This window comes from Suricata suricatta, chromosome 8 (assembly GCF_006229205.1).
Source record: "Suricata suricatta isolate VVHF042 chromosome 8, meerkat_22Aug2017_6uvM2_HiC, whole genome shotgun sequence".
In the NCBI taxonomy this organism is placed as follows: Eukaryota; Metazoa; Chordata; class Mammalia; order Carnivora; family Herpestidae; genus Suricata; species Suricata suricatta.
This window is the reverse complement of record NC_043707.1, coordinates 43,722,809-43,740,750: the sequence shown is the minus strand read 5'-3', so window position 1 is coordinate 43,740,750 and position 17,942 is coordinate 43,722,809. Positions and strand designations below refer to the sequence as shown.

Sequence of the window (17,942 nt, the reverse complement as noted above, 5' to 3'; positions counted from 1 at the left end):
TGTGGTTTTAGTATCATGGCATCCAATCCATTCAAGGATTATTCTCCCCCCTACTGCTCAGATGGGTGTATTAATCATCACCTCCCTTTGTTCTGTAATAAATTCAGCCCCGGCTAATTCCAAGCCTCTATGCATCAGTGGAGTTTAAAGATGGCGTTTTGACATGTCAGATACTTAGAATCAATAGACCACCAACCAGTCAAAAATCCTAAATAGTTTTAGAAACATGTGGAAGTAATTTTTTCCCAGAATTCACAAGTCTGGAGGATGAGATCTTACTGATGGCCTGTGGGCTGTTGTATACATTAAAATATTACTTTATATACCATATTCTACATGTAATCAAAATTGATTTTACAGTGAAAGGCAGATTTCCCTTATTATACCAATATCACATGGGTTATCAGATACCAATTACAATGGAGTAACACTACACAGCATCTTTAAAAGAACCAATAAAAAACTAAGATAAAATTATAAGTGAATGTGGGGGCGCCTCACTGGCTCAGTTGGTAGAGCATGCAACTCTTGATCTTGCGGTTGTGAGTTCAAGGCCAATGTTGGGCACAGAACTTACCTATATATTTATGAATATGTAATGACTACATTTGTAAAATACAAATGTTATTGGCTAGGGAACCTCACAGAAATCAGAATATGTTGTGTGACACTGGCTGTATATCTACATTTTAATTATAACCGTCTCAACTGCACACAGGGAATCATTCTGTAAAGGAAAAATTATTTCATAAAATATCCATTTCTAATGTTTTTCAACAAGAAGGATATTAACCTAATGTCAGTGGATGAGCTCTGGCGGTTTATCTGACCTAAAGTTGTGTCAAATTTGTAAGAACTTGCATTTGTCTAGGAAGAGAATGGATGGTATCTATGGGATTCTCAAAACAATCGATGACTTTAACAGGGCAAAAACCACCTGGCTTGACAGGATTTCTTCACGTGGGGAAAACATCCATTTTCTAAGCTCTTCTCCTATACATAAAGCATGTCCTCTTAACCAAATATTTCCAACAGGAAAAAATATTCAAAAGAATATAACCCAAAACAATAGTGGTACGTCTTCACAGAAGCATATTCCTTACAAAGCACCGTGTTTCTCTGTGAGTGTTACACTTTCTCTGTATGATTCTTTATTTCTCATACATCTGCATTTTAACTGCATATACATGTATGTATAACTTTTTAAAATTATAGCACATATCAAATCATTGGGAGGGAGTTCAGGGGATTAAGAGTTATCTTTAAGAAGGGGCACCTGGGGGGCTCCATCTGTTGAGCATCCAACTCTTGGTTTTGGCTCAGGTCAGGATCCTGGGGTCATGGGATCAAGCCCCGCATCAGACTCCATCAGCATGGAGCCTGCTTAGGATTCTCCCTCTCCCTCCCTCTGCCCCTCTCCTCTACTCACTCTCTCTCTCTCTCTCTCTCTCTCTCTCTCTCTCTCTCTCAAATTAAAAAATATATGAATCTTTAAAGGAATGTTGATGAGGCTTTGTCTTCAGCCTTGCCACTTTCACTCCTCCACACTCCCTTGCTGCCCTTCCCTGCCTCTCAGAAAACCCTCAGTGACACAGAAGGCCAGGCTCACCAGGTTATTTCTCCTCGTGCATGTTAAACCACAGTAAGTTGACCCCTGTGGGACACAAAATCTGGCCCCTCCCCAGGGATGGGCTCCAGGTCAGTGGTTGGCACACCTCAGAAGAAACCTGCGGGCCCTCACCCTCCACCCCTCACCCTGTGTCCTCTAGGGCAGGGCCTGCGCCCGTCCCTGGAGCCAAGAGGCAGCTCCTCAGGGAAGACGAGTAGGTGACACTGCCCACTGCAGGACTGCCAAGGCTTTCCTAAAGGCCACGGCAACCGAGCCTGCCCACGAGAACACTTTGGTGAGCTCAGTTTGTTTGCTGCTGAGAACCTTCTTGCCCTCACGGTCTATTTTTACCAGGCTGTGACGCGGAAGGACTCCCTGCCACAGACGTGAATGATAAACAGAGTGAACTCTCCATTATCTCTCATTATGTGGTGAAAGGAACCTGGGGTTCAGAACCAGAAGGCAGGAGCATGAGCCCTGATTCTGACCTTGGTCTGACCTTGAGGAAGCCATTTCGTCCCGCTGAGTCTCAGCTGAGGCATCTGGGGAAAGTGGATAAGGAACCCTACTGCTTACCCCATGCATTGAGTCCTCAGCGGGGTTAAACACTTGTAGACGAAAGCACTTCACCAACTGTAAAGTGCCTTTGCAATAGAAGTCATCTGCATGACATTTAATCATCTGGTCCACAGAGATTTTTCCCTATGCTCTAAACACCATGCGAAACCCACACTTACTTTTGCACACCCGTTAAAGATAGGAAACCGAGGCGCCGAAGCAAAGAGGTGAAGTGAGAAGGTCTGCTGGCTGGGAGCCTGCACTCTCTCCTCTCACCTCCCCACCCTAAACCCTCAGCCCTGGCACATTGCCCACTTCACTTACTCTTTTGCTGAACAACTACTGCCTCACTTTAAAATGGAGATGATAATCTCTTTGCTCCGTGAGAAAACATCTAGACAAAATGCCCTCCCAACGTCCCATCCCATGCCTTGTGATTGTTAGATCTGAGCAAGATCTCGGGGAACATGCTGGAGGGGTGAGGACTAAGCACCCAGGTCTGCTGACCAATGGGTCCCACTGCAGGATTGCTGCCGGGGCCCCTGAGCAATAACATCTGCCCAATGCCCCAGGGATGACTGGAGCATGACGACGTCCTGACAAGGTCCTGAATTATCAATGAGAAACCACAGTACAGGCAAGGTCTCTCCCATGCTACAGGCATTTTACTGTATTCCGATTCTCTGTTAACTGGAGTATGTTGCATCTTTTCACTGATCAAGAAAAATAGCCTTTTCCCTAAACGGGACAGGCAGGCGACTATTTTTAAATGATCAGATTATGGTATATTCCAGGAGATCTATTATATCACACATCCCTTTACATGGAGATCACTAGGCTAATAAGATAGTTCTTATAGCCAAATTGCTTTTTTTTAAACTTTTTTAAAGTTTATTTATTTTGATAGAGAGAGAGAGAGAGAGAGCGAGAGCACATGAGCAGGGGAGGGGCAGGGCGAGAAAGGGAGAGAGAGAGAATCCCAAGCAGGCTCCATGCTGCCAGCACAGAGCCTGATGTGGGACTTGAACCCACGAACCATGAGATCATGACCTGAGCCAAAATCAAGAGCCAGACATTTAACTGACTGAGACACCCTGGTGCCCTTGTAGCAAATTGCTTCAGTCATTATCAGTGACAGGGGGCTTTGTTCACTCTCGTGATAAAACGTTTTATGGATTCCAAGGGATTCCCAGATCTGCAGCAGAACGGGTCTTCTGCTCCCTTAGTGTGAAGTGAAGGCCAATCCCAGGAAGACTTCCAGTTTTCCATAAAGCTTCTCCAGGGTCCAAAATTCCTGTCTCTCTTCTCCCTGGGCTTCAGTCTAGCTCTTCTCTCAAAGCATACCTCACTGCTGTGCCCCACCGAGTCACCATTGTGGCAGGATGCGACACTGTTTACAACTCTGCAGGGAAATGCCTCATGAAGGAGGCTGCTGCTGATTCTCATTCCTCAAAAGAACTTTCTGGAGCATGCTTCTTGTTTCCACAGCAGAAGTGACCTCTCTTCCCTCCATAAAGACCCTACTGTGGTCTGAGTTGGGGTTACACATCTGGATCCAGTTCTCATCCATTGATCGCTCAGGATGGATATTCTAACTCAGTCTTTAGAAGAAAGAATGTGACAGGTATTTTGTCATGCTCTTAAACTAAACTATCTGTGAAAGACTCCCTTCTTGTCATGAGTTATCATTTAATTATAACCTCATGTGGTCCATGATAAAATACATCCTCTTAGGCAAAGAAGGAAAATGAGGTTTAACACATATGTCAACTCTGGTTATTTGATGGTGACAGTCAAGAGCACAGAACTAAGGAGATCCAACCCAAGCTTAAAGGGAAGAGTACCAGATCGATTAGCAATGTCTGCCATGGCACAGAAGTAGAGAACAGCAGCCTATATGTTACATATTCACTATTATATTCTTTCCAAGGTTTCTACTAAAATGCTGTCATGCATGAATCGGCATGCTGTCCCTCTCACCTGCTTTAAGGGGATAAAGGCTATTGTGTTATCGTTCATACTTTGTGCCATTCTTTCCAAGGGGACCAGGTTTTCTGGAAGCAGCAGATAGGCCACTAATCTCTCTCCTCCAGCAATAAGGTCATCATGTTAGCAAACTTCCTCTGCCCTGACACAGTTGTGGTTTTAATGGAGAACTAATGTCTTCATCAGTATCTGTGCTATTTCACACTTCATTTCCTTTCCCAACTCTTGGATGAAAACCATCCGGTCCCGGTGATTTACTTTGTGTGAGTTTCTTTCAAGTGAATTTCCTTCTCGAGGGATGCCATGCAAGCATTTTCAGGGCTCCAGCTGGGGAGCACCCAGCCTTGAAACATCAGTGTGTGATCAAGTCATTCAAGAAAGCCAAAGGCTTGGCAGGGACCTAGCGGTAAGGCCCTTAGCCGTGGCCTTGGAGTCTGAAGGTAACAGAGGCAGCTGCTACTTTATCTGCCTCTCAGACAGCACTGGTTCAGGGATGTGAGGTGGCCCAGATTCCCAGGACCCTGAGAATAAGGAGCAGATCGAAGGAAAACACAGATGCTTCCACACTGACCCATAATTCATGCCTCTCCCATCTCTCTCAGTGAGGTTCACAAAATCTCCACACAACCTCTAGACAAGAATGGTCTTCAACTTCTTTTCTATGCCCTATGGTTGTAGCAATCAGCTAGCTCAAGTTCTCTAAGACAGTCCTAATTTTAAATATTCCATCCCATTCCAATCCATTGTATTCCTTGCAATACATTTGCATTTAAAACAGACAGAGAGGAGATAACATCCTAACACCTGTCTTGAAAAGCCATCCCTCAGCTTACATTAAGTACACAATAGAATACTTCACCTTTAATTTGGTATGTTATGTTCTGGCCACATGGCACAAATGACAGGAGTGGGTGGGGAGGGTAAAGAAAAAAGGGTCACAGGGGCGCCAGGGTGGTTCAGTCAGTTGAGTGTCTGGCTTTGGCTCAGGTCATGATCTCGCGGTTTGTGGGTTCGGGCCCCAAGTCAGGCTCTGTGCTGACAGCTAGCTCAGAGCCTGGAGCCTGTCTTCCGACTCTGTGTTTCCCTCTCTCTCTGGCCCTCCCCTGCTCACGCTGTGTCTCTCTCTCAAAAATAAATTTAAAAAAATTTTTTTAATTAAAAAAAAGAAAAAAGGGTCACAACTTCAAAATAACTTTAAAGGACTGCTGTCAAAGGACAGAAACGGGAAGTGCCCATAGCCTTGGGGACCTGGGCACACACACGTCTGGTGAAGGAGAGACCCCTCTCCAGCTTCACCAAGCAAGACCAGGTCTGACTTGCTCTCCACTGGGAGGGACAAAAAAGGGCTGGGAATGAAGGACCCAAGATGAAGCTGACTAAAGCAGAGCCAAGTTTCACTAACATGAAGAGCACCTCTCTCTCTCCATGCAGCCTCAGGGCAGAAGCCCTCGTGATGTGGTCTCATTTGTGGCCTTCAATGTAGTTTAAGGAGGCCAGAGCCATGTTGGACCACTGAAGACTCTGCCAAGTGCAGCAGAAAGAAAACACTCAAGCACATTCCCTCAGGACACACTCCATGCTTAGCCCGGAGCCCAAGGCCTTTCCAGAAAAGCCTCAGAAGGGGCACAGGCCTAAGCTGCGCACCCTCTGATGTGGTTTTGCTGTTAGTGTTTGTTTGTTTTTTTTAAGGAATATCTGATACTCATATCTTAAGAACTATGAGCCTGCCCTTCACTATTCTCCAACAGGTTCAACAGAATACCAGAGTCAAACACTATTGCCAAGAAGAATAAGAAGAACAGCTTCAGTTCCTCAAAGCCTGCTGGTGTGAAAGCACCATGTGCTCCACTGGAGGACGGTGGGGGAGGGGGGCAGTCATTCTCAACCTCAGCATGTGTGACCTTGGGCCTTTGTCGAATGAGGCAGTCAAAACAGGAAGGCCCAGCACGTCATAGTGATCCTCAGGAGGAGAGCTAGCATCTATGCCACCCAAAAAAACAGCACCCATGTGCAGTTTTCATATTACAGTTACTACGTACATGCAAACTTAAGAACAGGCAGGATCATGGCACTGTTCAGATGTCATCTAGCTATATACAGTAAGTATAGAATATTCCAGAAAACACATGACCAGGGGGAGAAAAACAACACATCGGTAAAATCATAAAACATCTAGTTTGGAATAGATTTCCTTGACAGCAGACAAAAGATTCTCCTTACCCAGAGACTAGAAATGGCTAAATTCCAGCTGTCAGAGGAGGACAAAGTAATGGGGAGGGAGTTTATGTCTCCACTGTAAGAGACATTGTCCCTCACTGGCTTGGTATTCTAACTTGTTAGTAGAGCCCTACATCGACTTCCATGGAGTTCCACACACTGTCTGCTGTTCACAGGCAGTCTCCCGGAATACAAATCTGGGACGCCTCTGTGCTGAAGACAGAGGAGTAACCTGTCCCCCTTCTCCTAGCTGGAGGAAGGCCATCAGAGGAGTTCTGAGTAACAATAGCAAGCCATTGGCTCAGAGCCTGGGGCAGGAGATCTGCAGAATCCCAGGCCCTGGTCCCGTTCCGCCCCCCCCCGCCCCCCCCCCCCCCCCCCCCCCCCCCCCCCCCCCCCCCCCGTGGCTGGCAGGGGTCTCCAAATGGCACTTGAGCTCTCCTTGGCAGTCACTAAAGATCACCCGCTACAACCACAGATGCCATTTTCTGCTCTGCCTCGTGGCCTTGGTGGCAACACCCCATCGTTCTGAATCCCAGAAGGGGGTACACCTGAAGGTCACCACCGGCCTGGGCCAGAATTGCTTCCTGCTCCCATCCCTGCCAATGTGCACCACACACCAACTTGATGTCAGGGCTTCTCACCCCTCTGTGGGCCTCGCTGCTTCTCTGGACCCACGGCCCCTACAAGGTTCTCTCTCTAGTGCCATCCCTGCTGCACGCTGGACAGGACCCTGTCCCTAGCAGTGTTAGAAATCTGAATGGGACCCTCGAGCAGTGCCTACAACTCAGAGGAATGTAGGGCTGCGGCAGCAGATCATGTATGGTTTTCTGTGTTTGAAACCAACCAGGTCTTCAGACAGGAACCAAGACTGTCAGTTCTCCAACGGGCCCTCACCAAGGGACAGCCTTGCGAAGACCTCTCTCTTCATAAGCCTGGTTACGATCCTGGAGCCAACCAGCAGTGAGTGCCAGGTGTGTAACCCCTGTGTCTCCTTGGCAGCCAGCCATAACACAGGCTTGAACACCCACAGATGCCCAGACTTGGTGCCCCACGAAGTACGGCTGACCTTCCCCGGTGGGCCAGCCACAGGAGGCTCTGCAAAGAGAATCAGTTACTCTCCAGCTCTGGGAAGGCTGACAAAGACTTTTTTCTTATCCAAGAACGCACCCTAGAGCCCACAAAACAAACTTCTTTTACCTGGAATTCTGCTGTCTCAGAAAACCAAGCACAGGACACCACCAGGAAAAAAAACCCTTAGCATTTTAAGAAATGGTACATCCTTTTCTTATCTAGATTTACCCTCAACTCAGGCATTTTGGAGCAGGAGAGAAACAGAGAAAAAGGGGCGCCTGGGTAGCTCAGTCAGTTAAATGTCTGACTTTGGCTCAGGTCATGATCTTTCAGTCTGTGAATTCGAGCCCTGCATCAGGCTCTGTGCTGACAGCTCAGAGCCTGGAGCCTGCTTCAGATTGTGTGTGTGTATGTGTTTCTCTCTCTCTCTCTCTCCGCCCCTCCCCTACTCGTGCTCTGTCTCTCAAAAATAAAAAATAAATAAATATTAAAAAAAAAGAAACAGAGAAAGAAGCTCCAAAAGGAGATTGGAAGAAAGGAGACATTTCTTTTTCTTTCTCTCTCTCTCTTTTTTTTTAATATATAGACCCAATCCAATCCTGACCCTTTTCCACATTGTAGGGACTGGTTTCCAGCCTGTGGCCAACTGACAGCGTGCTCTTGAAGACTTGATTTTGTGACAAAATTCATCAAGGCCACTGCTTCCAATTATAAAACACATTTTAAGATGCAGTTTCATTATTTCACAGTTCACATAATAAGATTTCAGATGGGAATGGAAGATGCATGAGAAAAGCCAGGTGTCCATAACACCTATGATGTTACACACATGGGAGCATCTGAACTGTCTGAACTTGTGATCTCCTAACTCAGCACTAATATTTTACACAAAGTTGTTTCAATTTCCTCCCTTCCTTACTCCCTCCCTCCTTCCTTCCTTTCTTCCTTTCCTGCCTTCCTTCCCTTCTTCCTTCCTTTCTTTCCAGTTTATTGACCTTCACCTTCACAAAGTCAACAATTCTCTTCATGGAATTTTTTCAATAAAAATTGGTGAATATCCTCTTACCTCCTACAAAGGCAGACAGGATTTCAGCAAATCTGAATTCATTCTAAAGAAGCATTCTAAAATTTAAAAGGCCAAGGAGTGGTCTGTTTTGGTGTGGGAGTGGCCCAAACATGAATACTGTACGCTGTCTATAATGGCTTTGCCACCTTTCCAAGTCTCATGACCAGGAAGCCCAAACAAAGCCCAATAGCCCAATGTCCTCTCCCTCAAGAATTGTCACATGACAGCCAGGTGACAACTGGGAGGAATACTAATCTTCATGTGGACATTTGGAAAAGCCTACTTTCCGGCAGATCCTCAAAGGCCTCCTTTTCTTCCACCTGCAATCAAATCAAACCGAAATTTTAAGACTAAATGTCACAAATGGGCAAAGACAGAAGAACCACTGGGGACCAAGGAGTTTCCCTACTTGGCTTGCCAAAGGCAGGATCAAAGGAAGCTCGGAGTGGGTGCAATATCACAGCCCTGGAACAGAGGTCAGGTATGTGGCCTTTTCTCGGCTTCCAATGATATTGAATACAACAGATAAATTAAGATCAAGGCACACGGCAGTTCTAAAAGCACCAGCCTGTCCCCAGGAGATCCCGGGGGAGAGCCATCATCCACCACAGGCCAGATCTTGTCGTCACTTGGAGGAATGCCTGTTAACATGGGGATGGATTACATACAACAATGTCTAATCAGAAGCCCTACAACATGATTGCAGAAGAGGGGTGAACTCATCAAAAGCACTCAGTTGGCCAAGGAAGGGATCCTAATGCAGCACAGGACAAAGTCGACAACACTCTCTATGCTCTGGTTCCTGATTAAGCATATGTGTGTGGAGAGGCCGTTACCCAAAATAGCAAGAGAGCTCAAGGGCTTACGGGAAAATCTGACCCTTTAACTTAAGGCAAGCATGGCCTACCAGCAAATCTCTAAGACAGGAAATATCTCTGGGCTTAATAAATCAAGCTGATATTCATTTCAGATTGGAGGATTTCCTTAATCCAACTGCTGATTTCCAAAGTTGATGCACATGGGCCATCCCAGCTGTGAGAACTGCATGACTTGATGGTTCCTTATTCAATACAGCCTTCAAGTTCTACCAGAACATACTGTACCATTAAGAGGCCAGAACCTTAGGGGCACCTGGGTGGCTCTGTTGGTGAAGCATCCAACTTCAGCTCAGGTCACAATCTCACAACCCGTAAGTTCGAGCCCCACCTCGGGCCCTACACTGACAGCTCAGAGCCTGGAGCCTGCTTTGGATTCTCTCTCTCTCTCAAAAATAAACATTTTTTAAAAATTAATAAAAATAAATAAGTAGGGCAGAATCCCAAGTATATCCTTTGCTGGGAGAATTATAAGATACAAAGCTTCAGGCTTTGCTGGGTCCAAGAGTAAGGCCCAAGAAAGTGGCATGAAGAATGAAGATCATCCAGCAGCTGTCTTAATGGGCAGCTGAAAAGTCACCTATACGCTTTCATTTTAGAGTTGCCAAAGGCCTCTCTTGCTTCAGGTTTGCCCACAGCTTAACACTGAAGATCATCTGGGTCATAATTTTACTTTTATTTAAAAGAGATTTTTCAGTATAGAGAGTACCTTTCTTCTAAAAGATCATTTACTTTTTAAATAAGGAACAATGTGGTTAAAAAAAAAAAGTGTTTAGGAAAAGTGAGGTCTGGAACTACTGTAGGGATTTTGCTTCTACAAGGGAAAATCTAGGTGCACCAGGGTGGCTCAGTCACTTTAGTGTCCAACTTCAGCTTGGGTCATGATCTCACCAGTCATGGGTTTGAGCCCGGCATTGGGCTCTCCACTCTCAGTGCGGGGCCCACTTCAGATCCTCTGTCTTCCTCTCTCCCCAATTTCTCTCTCAAAAATCAACAAACATTTTTAAAAGTGGGTGAGGGAATCAAGATCCATTCTAAGGCCACAAGTTTAAGCTAACACAGCAAAAGTTTTATATTTACACAGTTCAACAAATCTCATCATTGTATCCCGTGTCACACAGCCCAAAGCAGTTGGAGTTATTTCAGAAAAACAACCAATCAATGAATCATTCCTATGCACATACTGGGATATGCCAGTAAGTATAATGCAGGGCCCCGTTCCCAAGGCATTTACAACTAGTGTGTAGACAGGATGGAGATACAAAATGATTAGTCCAGAAAAAAACATTATCGTGCTCTTCTCCTAGGTAATATTCTTTCTACCAGAGTCTGGCAACATTGCTCCCAAGAGCAACTGTACAAAGACTCAGAGCCCCCTGCTCTAGGACAATCAGGAGGGAATACAGACAGAGAATCTCATAATGTCATGCTCTCCTACCTCTAGGCTCTAGGCTTCAGGGAATGCTTATGTATGGAAATTTAGTGAGACCTGGCCCACTCTTCCCTCTGTGTGTCCCACTGTGGTTTATAGCCCAGGTATAAAAGGTCATCTATGAAACAGTTCATCTGTCTAGGCAAGACAAATATGCAGAGTTCCTCCTAGGTCTACAAAGACTTCCCGTCCTGATGGTTATGAACTATGGGGTCTTGCTTGCCTTATCCATCCTTATCCATAAGATCTGGTACAGACTTACTGCTGGCCCCCATATAATGCAGTGAGGTTTATATACCATGGGTTAGTGTAGGCTCTTCTTGTCTTCCCTACTAAAATATTCTTGGGAGTAGGTACCATATTTTATTTTCTAGAGAATCAACAAGGACTAAGCACAGAACCAATCATCACTAGACATATTGAGTTAACTGGGAGGTGGTTTAATTGCAGTTCTTAACAAACAGACCCAAAAAAAGCAATTACCTAAATCAAAAGGATACACGAATGCCCAGCCTGAAATGCTAAATTAAAGCAGAACAATGGGTTCAAAGAAGACTAACTGATGATATCTTTTCATAGGAAATGCTGATGATATCACATACAGAACACAATGTGTGGTACAATGGACATAACAAATAACATGGAATCCAAACTCTACCTTCAGCTTAGTTGGAGGAATAACCTCTCCAAAAAAAAAAAAAAAAAAAGGTTCATGAAGCATGATTTAATCATACTGTGCTAGGGCTACAGCAGGAAAAGTGCAAGACAATCCTGGAACATCTTGTTGCATTAAAAGTAAGAAAGTACGCAAAGAAAAAGGGGAACATGTCAAAGCACTCAAGAGCTAATTGGAAAAGACTTCCACTGGCCAAGTCGGGAGTGATCGGAGTATCAAAATAAATAAGAACAAGTTATAATCCATTAAATAATGCAGGGACCTATGCGTCTGAGTCTGTTTAAATAAATAAATACAGAAATATTTTATTTAACTAACTAATAAAAAGAAAAGCCCCTCCTTGCACTGGATGATCAGCTAATAAATATAGAAGGAATGATAGAGAGGAAAATATTATTTATCAATGGACTTCTGGTTTCTGGTCCAGCATGTAAGAAGCTTTGAAGCCACCACTCCATCTGAACAATGACTAAAAACCTGAACAGACTGAAAAGTCAACAACTCTCCTTAGATGTGTCAGAGAAAGGAGGTTACAGGGCAAGCCGCTCCCCACCCCATGCCTACCCCGAATTGAAGAGACAGATGGGCAGATACTGAGAATCAACTGAACTGGAGCAGAAACCCATGAGCACAGACCTCTGCAGGAACAGAGATTGACAAATTGCTGGGGCTCAATCTGGACAAGTCTGAGAGTTCGAAACTCCAGGAGGACCCAGTCCTAGGAGGCTCCCACACTTCTGTGAGTTTCACCTCCAGGAACTCTTCATCGCAAATCAGAGAGGAGTCCCCTCACGTTTCCAGCCTCAGGAGAAAACAAGGAACCATTCTGAAATATGCCACAGCATTCTCTCCTCAACAAGGTACACCCTCAGAAGAAACTATTTATCAGAACCTAACCTTACCTGGGGAAGGGAGACATCCAACGCTGGTCCCCTTGTAGCCATCCTGTCCCATCCACAGGGGTAGGAGGAGGAACACTGCCCCCCATGCAAGTGTGTCTGCTCAAGACTACAAACCTGTAGTCTAAAAATCAATAGCAGAAAGAAAGCTGGAAAATCGCCAGATCCTTGGAAATTAACCAATACACTTCTAAACAACATATAAATCAAAGAAACCTCAAGATAAATTTTTCAAATGCTTTGAACTAAATGAAAATGGAAAGCAATCATCAATGGATGTTGAAACAAGTGAGTGAAAGTTTGATTAGGAACAAAGATACGCCAACTCAAAATAACTCTCTATAAATTATTTATTAATTTCAAAGTAGAACAAACTAACCTCATGGTAGAGAAAACTTTCTGGCATGTCCTTCACGAAGTGCCCAAAACAAACATCACCAAGATGGACACAACTACCTTATTGTGGTAATTATTTCACAATGTAGTCAAACATCAAATTTTTCCATTGTATACCCTAAACCAAAACAATGTTTAGGTCAATAAAATCTCAATACAACTGGAAGAAAACAGCAGCTGGGTGATGTAATCTCAAAAAAAAAAAAAAAGCAAAAAAGAAGTTAATTTCACCAAAATGGAGATAAACCAACAGACTTTTGACATGGTAAACAGAAAACACATCACTTCTATAGTATTCCTGCCAAAGATGCATAACCTCAGTCTAAACATGAGAAAACATCAGACAAATCCAAATTTAGAACAGTCTACAAAATGACTGAGCACTTCAAAAACTAAATAGGTGAAGACAGACAGGGCAACTGGGTGGTTCAATTGGTTAAGTGTCAAACTCTTCATTTTGGATCAGGTCATGATCTCATGGTATGTGAGTTCAAGCCCTGCATCAAGATCTATGCTGACAGTGAGGAGCCTGCTTGGGATTCTCTCTCCCTCTCTCTCTGCCCCTCCTCTGCTCACTCTCTCTCTCTCTCAAAAATAAAAGTAAATAAACATTTTTTTATAAATTAAAAAAAAAAAGTTGCATTATTTAAAAAAAAAAACACAGACAAGGAAAGACTAAGGAACTGTCCTTGATTAAAAGAGATTAAAGGACTCTGACAACCAAATGTGATGTGTGATCCTGGATTAGATATTGGATCCAGGAAAAAAGAATATCTATAATGAACATGAGGACAAATGGTGAAAATTGAATATGGACTGTGGATTATATAACAGATTATACCAATGAATGGGGTCTCTAATTTACTGACAAAGGGTTCAGAAAACAATTATATATTTATATGTAGATATATACACGTATGTATGTGTATATGTGTGTGTTCATACATACATGTATATATGTGTTCACAGAGAAATATGTGTGTGATCATACACATATGCTGGTGTGTACATGTATACACACAGTGAGAAAGAGAAAGCAAATGAAACAAAATATAAACAGCAAAACTAAGTAAAGGGTATACAGACAAATTCTTTGTACAGTTCTTATAACTTTTCTATAAATTTAATATTATATCAAAACCAAAAGTTAAAATATGTTTAACTTGGGGAAATTATCAAAAAGACTTTGAAAAAAGTCACCATATTATCAGAGAACTGAAAAGACTTTAATAGTCTTTAAAATCAGATTAAATCTGCAGACACCCCAAAATTACAGAAGTGACAGTAAAAGATCACCTAATAAAGCTGCACGTTCAGAATGGGTTTTCTGGTTCCTGACTACCTCCATTCATATGAGGAATTTTTAAAATTAGATTTAATTATGGAACATTATGTTTAACTAATTATTGCAGTCTTGGATGAAATGCAAAGTCCTATGTTACAACAGAAATATGAAGTGTTGAAAATGCAACCATACACTTGACAATGATCAAGAAAGAAAAAGAAAATGAAGAATTGGTTGGCATTGGACCAATCCAATGAGTGGTCGACCTTGATCCTTTAGCTCAGGGTGATGCCTTGGCCCAATGTCCCTTCCCCAGATCCGGGAGTTGGGGTTTCTCTAGAGCAGAGACACGACAAGAATGAGGTGAGTAAGGCAAAATTGAAGGTGGCAACAAAAACTTCAATTGTCAAAATAAACAATGTTTTAATGCAATATTTTTAAAAATAAAAATTAATACATCAATGATGAACAAAATATCAAAATATTAAAGCTGGTGTTATGGACTGAATGTTTGTGTCCCCCTAAAATCTATATGCTAAAGCGTTAACTCCCAATGTGATGGTATTTGGAAATGGGAGACTAGAACTCATTAGGGCTAGAGGAGGTCATGAGGATGGGTCCCTCAGAACGGGATTAGTGTCATTTTAGGAAGAGGTACCAGAGAGTGCGCACTCTAGCCTACACCAAATGTGCTCTTTCTGTCTCTGTCTCTTTCCCTCTCTCTGTCTCTGCCTTTTTCTCTCTCTCTCTCTCTATTTCTTTCTCTGTCTCTGTCTCTCTCCCTGTCTCTGCCTCTTTCTCTCTTTCGCTTTCTGTCTCTCTGTCTCTGCCTCTTTCTCTCTCTCTCTATTTCTTTCTCTGTCTCTGTCTCTGTCCCTGTCTCTGCCTCTTTCTCTCTTTCGCTTTCTGTCTCTCTGTCTCCCTTTCCCTATGTCTCTGTCTCTGCTTCTTTCCCTCTCTCTCTTCTTTCCCTCTCTTTGTCTCTCTTCCTCTCTCTGTCTCTCTCTCCCTCTGTCTTTGTCTCTCTCCTCTCTCTGTCTCTTTCCCTCTCCCTCTCTCTCTGCAACCAAATGCAGACACAGGGAGAAGGCAGCTGTCTGCAAGCCAGGAAGAGAACTCTCACTGGAAAGACTCTGTTGGACCTTGACCTTGGACTTCCAGCCTCCAGAACCAAGGGAAATAAGTGTTGTTCAGGCCGCCCCGCCTGCACTTTGTGATCGCAGCCCGAGGCCACTAAGACAGACAAGATCTGTATTACTATCACCCCAGTATTTTGATACTTGGTTTATCATGGATTTCTTTCACATTACCTTTGATTATTTTGTTATTTAAACTCAAGCTAGTTAACTATTATTTTTAACACTGCACTAAAACATTACTTACCTTGATAGCGAGGGAAGGGCTGGCCCTGCCCTGGGAAACACAGTCTAGGGCTAAACGCTGCTCCCACTAAAATATCCTCACATAGTGCCAGCAGCCCGCCCTCCCACAGTCAGGTAGCCAAATCCCCATGGCTCCCCGCCTGTGCATTACCAATGTCTTCCCTCGTTAGGCAATGTTCAGGTGCTCACCAACTCCCTGCCAATTCCACCTGGCCGGCCCTGCCTCGTCTGCTTTCCAATGGCCTGGTTCCAAAGAACGAAAATATTAAACAGATGTCTCGCCCCAGGAGGGGCAAAGATAGATGCTGGAATAGTAAGTGAGATGGCAAATTGATGAAGCGGGGGGGGGGGGGGGTCTTCTAGTACACATTCTGGTAGCTTCCCTCAAAGAAGAAGGTAGGAATAAAGAAGAAAGGGGAGGTCAAATGCAGGAGGGAAGCCTGATGACTGAGTCCCTGCTCTACCCCAGGAGCTGTGCTAGGCGCTTCCCGTATTACCTGACTGAGTACTCCCGCCTCAGAAGCTGGGCTGGGGAGGATACACTCCGCCCTCCTGCCAGAAAGCTTTCAGGCGAACGAGAGGGTGTGTTTATAGACATCTGAGAGACAGAGAGGGCACCAGCTCTCCTTGCTGGAAGGCAGAACGTTGCAGTCTGCATCCTAACATGAAATATACGAGGTGCCTGGGGCTGATGCCTCAGAGGTGATGGTCCTTGATATTTCCAGTACCTGACCTCTGTCAGCACTGCAGGGCTCCAGCCTCTGTAGCTGGAAAACAACACACCACTGCTGCCAAGCCGGGCTGAGCCCTCCCCGGAGTTCCTGCTATGGCAGCACCTGTTTCAGGGCTATTGTGTTTTACCCATCTCCTAAAATCTCCCTACCAACTCGGAGCACTTAGCAAAACACAGAGCTTTGCTCTGTGGAACAGCTTCAGTCCTCCTCCAGGCTCCTGATTGGTCATTTTCAACCAGACAACGAGCTCAGATCAGTGTGCTATGAGGGCTACCTGCAGACCAAACGAGAAAGAGATGAAATCTGACTCCCAAACCAGAATAAGCACAAATATCTGCAACAAATTCAACACATCCAAAAACACTCTGATTAAAATATGAGTTAGGAGCCAATTCCTCTCCTCCCTGTAGGAGAAACACCTGGAAGATGTTGCCTTAGGGTGGAACAGAGAGGCATGTTTCCTGTGGCTTCCCAGAGAGGAGAAACCCTTGGAGAAGCCCAGCTTCTCTGCATCTCTCCTGCACTCCAAAAAAAGAGCCAGCAACTCCAAGATTATCAAGCCAACTGCGGCCCGGCAGGCCAGCTGAGGAGTCCCTGGAGCAAAACAGAACTGGGAGAGAGAAAGAAAAACACAGAAGAGAAAGAAGGAAGGCAGAGCAAGGGAGAGGAATGTCTGGCGGGAGCTGGTGGGTTTGAGTGAGGCGGGATGAGGGACCCTTCAGCTATTTCTGTCTCTGCTCTTGGCGGCCTTTCCATCTTGCCGTGTTTATGGGCCCAACGTGACTTTCCACCCAAGTACGCTCCCTAGGCTAGCACTGAAGAACTTGCCACCTTCCCCACAGTTCAGGTTTCATCTGATTCACACCAGGAAGCTCTGGTTTAGGGAGCCTGCATTTTTGCACCTGGATGGAAACAACGATGCAAATCAGAGGCAGAGAACATCTACAGAGGCTCCCTGCACTCACCGCCAGCCAGCTCCCCAACCTAATTTTCAAGGGGACTGACTTGAGTGAGCAGATCCAATGACTGAGCTTCTCCAGACTCCTGGCTTCCCGGGCTCCCGAAAAGCACTGAAGTTTGCACGACAATGCAGGGTGACCAGGAGCCCACACTGGAGAATGAACAGAAGGGCCACAGGAATGGAAGAAGCACAGGGCTGTAATTTCCAGAACATGACACAGCCTCCCAAGCAGGCTGGTGCGTGAGCCGGCAGTTTCCCTCAGGACCCGGCCCTCGTGTTCCAAAGCTGAGCGGGGGTGAGGGAAATGGGGACAAGTGGCCACTCTGACTCGATCAAATGTTTGCTACTTGTTGCTGGAAGGGAGGTCTGGTCAACACAGCAGTGGCTCGAAGTGCAATTTAATCATCCTGGGCTTCGTCCAACCGATGCTCTCAACAGAGCCAGCAGAGGCTGGGAGGAGGAGGAGGAGTCTGGCAGTGGTCTGGACTGTGGGGGCAGGAGGACAGGGAATTCAGCAAGGTCTTCCTTCATCCAGGCCCTGCTTCTGGGAAACCTGGTGGGAATCAAGAGGCTACAGATGAGCTCCTGGCTCCCTCCCAGCCCAGGCAGGGGTCAGGTGTCCTGCTCTGTCCACCCACAGACGCTGCACATACTCCCTGGGAGTAGTCGTCATCTGCGTCACATGTATCTGTTGACCCATCTGTCTTCTTGAAAACAGAGCCTGTGTTTATCTGCCTTTCTGGCTCCCAGCACCTTGAGCCTGTCTGCCTAGGTTCCTGCTTGATGCAAGAG

General features: G+C 45.0%; 1 protein-coding gene and 1 long non-coding RNA gene across 2 annotated transcripts in view; both read right to left on the bottom strand.

The window, feature by feature from the left end:
- The window catches only part of TBX15 (T-box transcription factor 15), a 101,236-nt gene that overhangs the window by 58,760 nt on the left and 24,534 nt on the right, over positions 1 to 17,942 (bottom strand). The gene's annotated exons all lie outside the window — the stretch shown is intronic.
- On the bottom strand, positions 17,330 to 17,927 carry LOC115299143. Its single transcript, XR_003912001.1, has 2 exons — positions 17,804 to 17,927; positions 17,330 to 17,703 (listed from the first exon to the last, which is right to left on the bottom strand). It is a non-coding gene; the product is annotated as an uncharacterized LOC115299143 (long non-coding RNA).